At 42.2% G+C, this 10,381-nt stretch overlaps 1 long non-coding RNA gene across 1 annotated transcript; it reads right to left on the bottom strand.

The window, feature by feature from the left end:
• Positions 1-1,601: 1,601 nt before the first annotated feature.
• LOC137851387 (uncharacterized) lies at positions 1,602-9,077 on the bottom strand. Its single transcript, XR_011093152.1, has 4 exons — positions 8,603-9,077; positions 8,058-8,360; positions 7,585-7,732; positions 1,602-7,141 (listed from the first exon to the last, which is right to left on the bottom strand). It is a non-coding gene; the product is annotated as an uncharacterized lncRNA (long non-coding RNA).
• Between the last annotated feature and the right edge of the window lie 1,304 nt (positions 9,078-10,381).

The following is a 10,381-nucleotide window of genomic DNA, read 5'->3' as shown; positions in this document are numbered from 1 at the left end:
CATACCATCATGGAGACTTCCCAATAACACTGCAAGATTTGTGTGTGTAATCTGTAGTCAGCATTTGTAAGAGGAAAGAGAAGCTAATTGTAAGTATATGTTGTTGGCAATGTTTGGAAAAAAGGAAAGACAGAAACACCACCAAGGAAAAAAGAAATTTGAAATACCTGGTAGGAGGAAGAGGTTACCTTATCAAAGAAAAGAGGAGGTGGGATTGCCCTGGAATAAATGTATCCAGTTTGACCAAGCTTGTGTTTGGAATTCTTCTGAGATGAGGTTGTTTGTGTAGCCCACCACCGATAAACATTCACAAACTAGGTCAAATTACAGCTATGAGACACTAACAAAACTGTATGATGAGCAGATCTTTTATGTTGTTTAATAAATACACCAAGAATCATGAGCTGAAACTATTAAAAACTGCTCGTTATTAACTTTTCAAGTCCAGGGAGGGTGAGGGAAGGCACCGTAAGGAAGAAATCTCTGGAATAATTCTTCAAGCAGATTAAGTCTCCAGAGTACTGCTGCTCAACTTTGGCTGAAGCTCTTAGGCTTCAGGAAACTTGAACTTTGGATTATTCAGCCTTAACTGTAGAAATAAAATTGGCAATGAAATGGAAAACCATTCAAATAATCATGTTTTGTTTATTATAGCACTGCCCAACATATATGCTTCAGTGTGTACTGAATACAGGAGTGTCAGGAATGGCTCATCAGAACTAACAGAACTAAAACAAGTTTACTGTCAGACAGTCTGTGATGGGCAAAGCAGATGTCAACACACGGAAGGCATGTCACTGAATAAGGCCTATCCCAAGCTAATCTTCCATGTTACACCAGCTTTCACTGCCATCTTTAGGGACAGGAGGGCATCAAGCTTTGCACCTCTTCTGGGATGGTGCACTGAAGTAATTTTCCCAGACAGTGATAAATAGAGCATCTCTCACACCACTTCAGGAGACATCCCAAATGGGGACTGTTGGCTGGAATGGAACTTTAGTTATGGTCTGGTTCTAGATCCAGACATGCGGGTCAACTATGGGACTGTTCAAGAAGTCCAGTTAAACTTTGGGGTATTACTGCTTCTTTTCACATTCTTATCGTCTGTGTGACTCTCGTGTGACTCTCGTGTGACTCTTTTGCACTGCTCACACTTGGATTTCAGTCTGATCACAAATCAGACAAAAATCATGCTTATTGAAAAACTGAGATCTCCACCATGATGCAACTCTATTCCTAACTGAAGTACTGCTGAGATTACTGACAAACTAAAACACACCTCAACCCAGAAATGTCCAGTTCAGGCACTGTCACTGAGACGGATGGTATTGGTATGCTGTGGAGTGTGCACTCTTACCTGCTTCCTGTTATCTGCTTCCTGAAGGTACTTCTGAAGAACCAGTCATGCTGCTTGGGTTGCTTCAACAGGTATAAATAGTATTTACTGACTAGCTCGATAAATTGTAGATGATGAAAGCAAAGTGCTAACACATGGGATCTGGAGATCTACATGTACCCAAGAGAACAGACTTTGGTCAAATAGGTGCAAGCTGTGTGAAAGAGGAGACATAGTTTCATATCTTCTTTGACTTCTGGCAGAACACATTGTATTGTTTATCTGTTCATTCACTGATGAATATGGATGTACTTATTTGGCATTAGTGAAGGGACACTAATCTGAGACATGAGATAAACTCTGCTTGCAAATTGGCAGCTGATTGCCTGTGCTGTGCTCTTCTGCAAGTTGTCTCGTTCCTGTAATTCGTATTTCCCATTCTCCCTGTTTTTCCTTGAACAGTGGTGAGTTTTCCCCAGCAGGATCCATCTCTGTGTATCTGGATGGGGAATGCTGGAGTATCAGAAACTGTTATCCATCACAGCGAAGTTAGTAGCACGCTGACATGGCTTACTTGAGTAGGGATGGACTGCCAAATTGGGACTGGCGTCATGAGGGTTTTAGACCTGATTTAGACAAATCTCTTTGTGAAGAGTCTCAGCTGGCCAACGGGCATTCAGATTGCCTCCATTTTCCTCCAGCTTATTTTAAAACCCGCATAACTCAGCGAGCAGTAATAGACATTTTAAACGGCGATCAGGGCTAATCGGTCACCAGCGGATTTTAACACTTGCATTCACTAAACCTGAGGACGGTGGCTGTAGCAGACCTGAGCCCTTCCCTCCCGCAGGGGGACCTCCAGCAGCCGCGGCAGCCGGCTCCGGAGCGCGTCGAGGCCAGTGCCGCTAGAGGATGCTCTTCGGCCGGCGCTCGCCTCCGCCGGGGCCTCCGCGCCCCTCCGCCGCTATGGGGCCGCTGTGGGGCCGCTGTGGGGCCGATATGGGGCCTCTCTTGGGCCCCGTGGCCGTGCCCACCCTGCTGCTCCCTTTTGCTGTGGGTGCAAAACTACTGTTAGGCAGTAGGCGTTTGGCGTGCCTCGCTTTTTCGTACGAGGTTAAACTCCTTGCAGGATGAAAAAGAAATTGTTTGTATGTGTAAGCCGTGAAGCATTCCTTGCCAGGTGCATTATTTAGCCTGCCTGGTGTTTTTAATGAAGCCAGTGTAGTTATTTACAACGCAATGAACAGAGGGAACCCGTGCAGCAAGACTATGTACATAACATAGGACTTAGACATCAATTATTACTTTTCTTCCCCTGCAGCAACCTGTGAAACACTGACTCACATAATTTACTCACCATTCTGTTTATATATATTTGCACATCTCCTGTGGACACTTCTCTGTTGTACACTTGGTGTAGGTTGACCAAAGAAAGGTCTCTGTGCACATAGGGACCCAGCTGACTGTTCCTCTACACATGAACTCTGTATCTTATGCCCCACACCACCACCACCCCCAAAAAAAAAAAAAAAAAAAAAAAAAAAAAAAAAAAAAGACTTATTTTGTTCTCTAATATATGAACCTAAGCAGCTCTATATTCGTATCATCATGAAAAACGATCTTCAAATCAGAATTCATCATCAATTTTTCTAACATTACTTACACAGTTACAGTGAATTCTAAACAAAATTATACATTAAAGCACCTGTGCTGCAGTGCTCCAAAACTGTGTCTTCTAACAAGAAAGCCTGTTAAACCTTTTCTTTTTTCTTTCTGTTTATTCCATAACAAATTATAAGTTGGGTTGTTTTGGTTTTTTTGTTTGGTTTGGTTTTTGTTTTTTTTTGTTTTGTCATCATATGTGAAACATAATATATTTTTTTAATCTGTTATTTTAGGGATTTTCCTTCCCTTTATTGAAGAGGACAAACCTCTTCAGTAAATAAAAATGCGGGTCAGGATCTTGGCAACTTGTCTGGTAGAAACAAATCATATATAAGCCACTTCAAGCAACTTTGAGTCACTGTTCAGCTGTTGATCTTGCTGTTTCTTTCAGGGGTCAGGCTACGGCCACGATGCTGTTTGCACACTGAGTTACTTGCCACACTGTTGATGAGGGAAATTCCTTACTTCTAAAGTTAACTGTGTCTTTCAGTTTGCTGAAGACCTATAGCTATAATTTCAGTATCGTCCTTTTAGAACAGCTTCAGTTTTATTGTTTATAAACTATTGTTGTGAACAGTATCTGGAAATATTGGTATCCTTAGTCCATTGTTGCTGTTTGGATTTATATGTATCTTTTCCTGGTTTTGTATTAATACCACTAAAAACTTAAATCACAATAAAAAACTCTCCAGAATAGTTCAGGCTGCTGTATTCTTTGTTTACTACTGCAGCCTAGCTTGTAAAAGGAGCTCACAGGTCTGCACATTGGTATTTGGCCTTGGTAGTCCATAAGTCCTAACTTGTGAAGCTTCTATAACAGAGCCCTGTATGTTCTGTTCCTGTTCAATATCTATCACCATTTATCTCATTGACCACACTGGTTTCTAGAAATAGTCAGGTGGCAGACAGAGCTTTGACTGTGCTTTGCTCTACATTCATCAAAACTGGTAGGAACTACTCTCTTTCACTTCTTTCAAAGCTATAAATACTAATGAAGTATTTTTCCTTTATTTTTAATGCTTTCTCTTACTAATATTGTGATTTTAAGTTACTTTTAAATTACTTTAATTTGCACACAGCTCTTAAAGGGCTTTTGAAATGAAGAGAGCAGAGAAAATGAAATGAACCTGTGACACGAAGAGGCTCATCATCATGGACAAAGTGGCTTTAAAGGAGTAGAACACCAATCTGCTCTCTTGAAAAAGCTGTCCCTGCTCCTGATGGTACTGAGTGAAGGAAAGAGAGAGAATCCTGCTCTGCAGGGTATTAGTGCTGGTTTTGTTACCTCCTGGGGCTCAAGGTTCTTCTGCAAAACCACAGGGGAATGCTATGGTGAGGCAGTGTGGGAACATGACAGGAAAGAAGTTCACTCCTCAGCTCTGAACTGCTGGCTCCAAACCATTTCTGAGATAGAGAAGATTTGATGGAGAGGGAATCAAATATTTCATTTCAAGTTCCAGTTTTCAATTGAAGGTAATTTTAAGAAATGTTCTCATTGTTATTTAATTTGAAATTGCTTTTGAAAATATCAAAGTAAAACTGAGATGAAATCAGGAAAAAATCCTAAATCTACTTTATTCCTGCCCTGAACAAACAAAAAATTGATGTGATAAAATCTTCAGCTTTCTGAAGGGTTGAAGTAACTCCCCTGTGTTCTGCTCACATCATCTCATTTCAGAAATCCCAGTGTGCATGTATCATGCAATCAAGGGACTCTGTGCAAGTGATGGAGTGGTGAGGTCTGGGAGGCAGGAGAGATAGCAGGTCTGAAAGGAGGGTGATGCACAACTCTACCGTCAGGCACAAAGCAAGTTGGAGATGTGACACTAGTCTCAGAGAGTTTGAATTCAAAAAAAAAAAAAAAGAAAGAAAGAAAGAAAAATGGCTGAAACACAAATTATTCTGCAGAATAGCCACATTCCTGTAGGATCACATTTCTGAACTACATTAAGCAGCCAATGATCTCTTATCTGCCTTGTTTTTTAATGAGATAACTTGATGATAAACTGTACCTGCTCTTGCAGTATGGCATTTTAACATACAGCCACACTGATGTTTAACTGAAGAAAATCCTGGATCCTGACAAAACCTGTTTTAGGTAGACATAACCAGAAAATATCCTGCCCTTTATACACACAAATTAAGAGATCATTTCAGTCTTTCTAGAGGTTTCAAAAAGGTCTTTCTGCAGTGAACACTCAGTGCTTCTTACTTCCATCCTTCTCTCCTCTTGGCCTGCTTTTCTGATTGAAGTATTTGTAATGTACTTCCAGTAACACATTAAGTGAACTCACTTATATCTGTCACATATTGTTCTTTCCATCTTTCTGTCATCCCTTCCTGTTGGAAAAATATTTATCCAACTTGTTGATTCATGCAGTTATGAAGGGTAAACACCAGCACTTGAAACAGGGCACACGGGGTTTCTCCTCTCATCCGGAAAGTCTTTTATGGACAGCAGGGTAGGGATCAAAGTATGAGAAACACAGTTCAAAACAGAGTCTCTCAGATTTCTTAACATCTTCAAAACCAGAGCAAAGACTAAGGCAGTAGACATTTGATGGTTTTCTTGTTATATAAGCATACAGCAGGAGTCAAGGTGCATATTAGCAGAATTTTGATACTTGTTTCAACACCGACATAAAATAGGACAGAAAAAAAAATCAGAAAAGCAAAGACAGAGGACAGATGCCGAAAGAGAGACTCACTAAACTGTTTTAGAGACAATGCTAAAAAGGGTTGTTGTCCCAAAGCTCCAGCAAGTGGGTAAACTACAGGCCTCCCAATGAAGTGCTGCATTGGAGCTGTCTGAGAGTATAAGCATGCCTGAAATGGTGCTGGTATCTAAAGAGGACACAGCAGCTTCAGGTTATCTACTCCCCACTCACACTCAGATGGATATTTTCCACTGAGGTTGACACCCGTGCCTTAGTTGAAGCTGAGGTTCAGGGCCCTCTCAGCCCAAAACAAGTGTGCACCTTACAAGATCCAGGAAAGTACCATAAGCACTGGGGTAAAAGTAAGTTTTGGGGAACAGATTTCTCCTTCTACTGCTGAACAGCTGCAGAACTCTGAAGAATTCTGTGAGTAATGCAAATCAAACCCATGGGGTCAAATCCAAGAGTGCATAAGAAAGAACACGACTGTAAAATAATGACATAGGTTGTCCATGCATTTATATTAAACATTCATTAGAATAAAAGAACAGAAATAACCCAGAGAACAAATCCCAGTTCTTTTCCTGTCAGGCTGACAAGTTCTTATCACTGCTGATGCTTATTTTGGAATTTGACAAACCAAAAAATCCACATTCTTTGACATGGAAAAATTCAAGTGAGAAGTTACAGAAAACTTTAATGGTCATAAAATGTGCAGTCTCTCAAATCTGGCTGACAGAATCACTTCAGCTGACAACTTCCTTGTCTGGATGTAACACGTTTAGAAAGAGATAGAAGGCAAATGATAGGATCTCTACAAATCAAAGCTATCCAGCTCATTTCTGTGGCAAACAGTAGTTACTTCTGCAGGTCTTGGCCAGGTAGAGCCCAGGGCAGAAGGCCTCCTGCCCTTGAAAGAGGCTTCCATAAGAAGTCTGTGAGATGAACACACTGAATTGCCAGAAATACTTTGCAAGGATGTGGAATTAAACTTGTCAACTTTTATCCTTGTTTCCTTGCTACCCTATCCAGTGTTTCAAGAATTTATGTTTTGGACCTGGCACATAGTTTTGGAGGACTACTCTACACCCTCCCTAGATAACTCTATATTTTTCTTGGGATATATAATCTTAAATTTCTCCTTTCACTGAAATAAATTGTATGTCACTTTTTCCTCTCCTCCTCCATTTTTACTTTAAAAAACACTTACTGGTAGCTCACCCTTGTTGCTCAGGAGCTGGTGGGACCAGACCACAAAGCAGTGGGATGAGGCAGTGGGGCAGAGCAGTGTCTCCCCTCCACCTCCTTCTCTGCTCAGTAGTGGAAAAAAAGGTTGTAACTGGCTTCGTGGCAATCGTTTGCTGTCACCATCAGATTTAGAGCTGCTGTTGCAAACGGCCAAATGCATTCCGGGTGCAGCTTTGCTGAAAGTGGCACTTCGCCGCGCTGAGTGAATGCTGATGGATGTTCTTTAATTAAAGTGCTATAATAAAAAATACAGAACATCTGTGCCAAAGTGCTAAGTAATCTGTCTAAACAGATATCTAATTTTAAGCTCGGTCCTTTTACAGAACTATTATATAAAATTTTTCAAATAGGAAATAGAGTCCTGCTTTTCCTATGTGCATTGTATTTCTCTTTACTCAATGCAAATGTTCTCAGCCAGCATTTGGCTTTATTTGAAGTTAAGTAAGCTCTTCTCCTCCTTTGGGCTCCTAGTTAAATGGCTCTGCTGGTAAAAAAATAAAGAAATTTTTATTTTATTGTGATTTAACATCCTAGTATTTATTGCATATAAGCTACTGGAAACAAATTTACATGCAGACACAAACTTTTATGATAAACTCAGTTTGCAGAAAACATTTGGGATTGCTTGTGTTACAAGCAGTCTTTCTGAAAAGGAGACCTTTACTTGAACATACTGACCTTGTTAACCAGTCCTGCAGTGCACTGCTGCTCTCTCTTTTTAGTAGGGAGCCTGTGGGCTCCAGCACAACCTGACCGCTGACCTTGAGTACACCAAATTGCAATGTAATCCTGAGACAGCAGCCTGAGCAATTCCAACAGGTATCTTCTGCAAAAGACAGAGAAAGGTCTGATCCAAAATGAAATTAGGCACACACACACACACACAAAAAAAAAAAAAAAAAAAAAAAAAAAAAAAAAAAAAAGAGAGAGAGAGGACATTTACTTCCAGGCATTATTGAGCTGAAACTCACAAGCCAGATTCATGGCATGCTTTGGCTGGCATTCTTTTGCTCTGTTTTCTTTATACCCATGTCTTCAGAAAGGAAGCTCTAGGATAGTATTTTCCTGCAACTAACACCTTCCCAGTTATTACCAGTTGGCAGAAATTCAACTATGCCTTCCATGTGTGGATACAAGCTTTTTCCCTTTACCTTTATCAGCTCATCTTGGGGCAAAACCCCAGCTCTGGTGGACTTCTGTGGAAAGGTCGGAGCTCTGAGAACAGCTGGTGGCTTCCCATGCCCAAGAGAGAAGGGATGCCCAGAGCAGCGAGGAGCTCTGGGTACGATTTCAGTACAGGGTTTCTGTGATAAAGCCCCCTGCTGAACATAGCTTTGGTTAAGGTTTGTCACATTCTACTGCAGTTTTCCAGAAACATGGAGAAATAAATAAATGTTTTGATTGTGCTTCCTCATGGCTGAAGCTTACTCAGCTAAAGCTTGTCACTCACTGACCTGCAGGGAGAACAACATGAAAAACATTAATAAAAAATAAAAATAAATAAAAATAAAAAGGAAAAAACACACACAAAGGAAACAAGGAAAGGGGGATGTAATCTAAGCAGGGAAGTGTTAACTTTACTTGCAAACCAAAACTATAACGTGAGGCAGTGGTGCCAAAATACATTCGCCTGCCAGTTTTTCTGTGAGATGGGTAGCTTTTTCCACAGGAAAGTGGAAATGACCCTGAAACTCACCCCAAGGCAGTGGCTGCTGGAGCTGTAATCTGTGCAGAAAGAAAAAAGGGGAAAAAAATAAAGCTGGTTATGTTCTGCAGGAAAAGTGATTTGGGGAGGGAAGGAGGAGGGGCCTGAAAAAGAGATGTAGCTTATGTGCAGTGGAAAGTTCAGAAAACACTCCGTTTCCAGAAAGAAAATAAATGGTGCGTAGGGATGACCACGGGGCGGGGACAGAGGAGCCTCAGGGAGCAGGGGCAGAGCATATGTAGATCAGGAGGGCAAAGAAGCACAGATGTGGGGAAGGAGAGAAATGAGGGCAGCGGTGAGTGAATCACTGGGAGAAGTGGGGGTGGGAGAGACTGGTGGGACCAGGAAACGCGGGCGGAACTGGAAGCTGGAGGGATTTGTGCTCTCCTTTCCCTATGGGCTGACGGATCCTCGGTGCTCTGTACAGGCCGTCTTCTTCAAGACCACAGCTACTGTACATTTAAGTTACCTCAAGCACATTCTCTCCCTGCCCAAAAACTTTATGCAGGCTGGATTTTTAATTTCTCTTCTTTTGACAGAGCCCTGATCAGAACAATTCTTCAGGAATTCCCGCCTGTGGGCTGTGTGTCTCTTGGTCCTGAGCAAGTGCAGCAGGGCCATGCTGCCAGCACGGTCAGGAAGGAGCGGCTGTGCTGTATTTGCAGCCTGCAAGCAGTGGGTGGTCAGTGTGAACTTAACTGCAGATGCACTGGCTCGATCAGGCAGTCCTTGCCTTTAACAAAGCCTGAAGTTTACTTGTTTTCATAAAATCTTCCAAGTTTTTTAGTTGAGAGGTGTGGAATTACATCTTGCCTCTGGCTGTCCATCAGGTAGGCCCTTATCACCCCTGGGAAGGCATTACTGAGGCATTCAGCAAAAAGCAGTTCATCCACCCTAATTCTTTTCTCCTTTGAATGCTCCTGTTGCCTCAGCGTGGGCATTGGTGATGCCCTCCATTTAGTCATGCGTTGTGGCTCTCCCCGTAATACGTAAAAGAAACCCCTCCAAGAAAATACCTGCTGTGCCAGGGAAACACCGCCTGAGTCCTTACAGCTTTCTGCATGTGGTGGCAATAGAAAGGGGGAGCCAGGTGGGGAGAGAGCAGATGACCGGGCAGGATGGAAGAACACAGCCTCACCACCAGCTGTTGTGTCCTGGAGGCTACCTGGTCTGGTGTCCTGGCTGGGGTAGGGAAGCCCTGGCACATGAGATCAGAGTGCAAGAGCTTCCTTTTATTTATGTTTGCAGTAGCAAATGCGCAAGGCAGCGAGGAGCAAGTGTTGCTGCCCGAGTGTTTTCTGGAAGGCGAATGGCTTGATGGAGTGAGAGAAGGGGAGATGAGCTAAAAAAGCTGCCACTGAGTTTTATTGTGCCATTGACCTTGCCAGCCTGCGGGGGCAAGGAATCTGATGTATTTTGTTATGGCTCTGTACAGAGCAGCTAGAGCTTTCCACTGCACTCCCGTTTGATCCAAGTGTAAATGCAGACCTGGTTCCTTGGGCTGTAGAGTCACAAACATCTGCATAAATGGGCAGCCACCTCTTTCCTTCCATACCCATAACTTAATGATGTGTGCTTATGGGGCCTCTAGGCTTGAACAGCTCTTAAATCTTTGTGCATGTCCATCATCTGGTCTTTAAGCTTTGTCAGTCTTTGTCACTTGAAGGGTAATACCTTTCTTATTGTGTATTTATAGCAATTGCATGCAATTCCAGCAAATATAGTTCTGCTTTTTCTGTGTTCTCCATAGACATTCATAGATCCTTGTTC

The sequence above is a fragment of the Anas acuta genome, chromosome 2 (genome assembly GCF_963932015.1).
Source record: "Anas acuta chromosome 2, bAnaAcu1.1, whole genome shotgun sequence".
Classification (NCBI taxonomy): domain Eukaryota; kingdom Metazoa; phylum Chordata; class Aves; order Anseriformes; family Anatidae; genus Anas; species Anas acuta.
The sequence above is the reverse complement of the archived record's forward strand: the minus strand, read 5'-3'. Positions and strand labels throughout refer to the sequence as shown.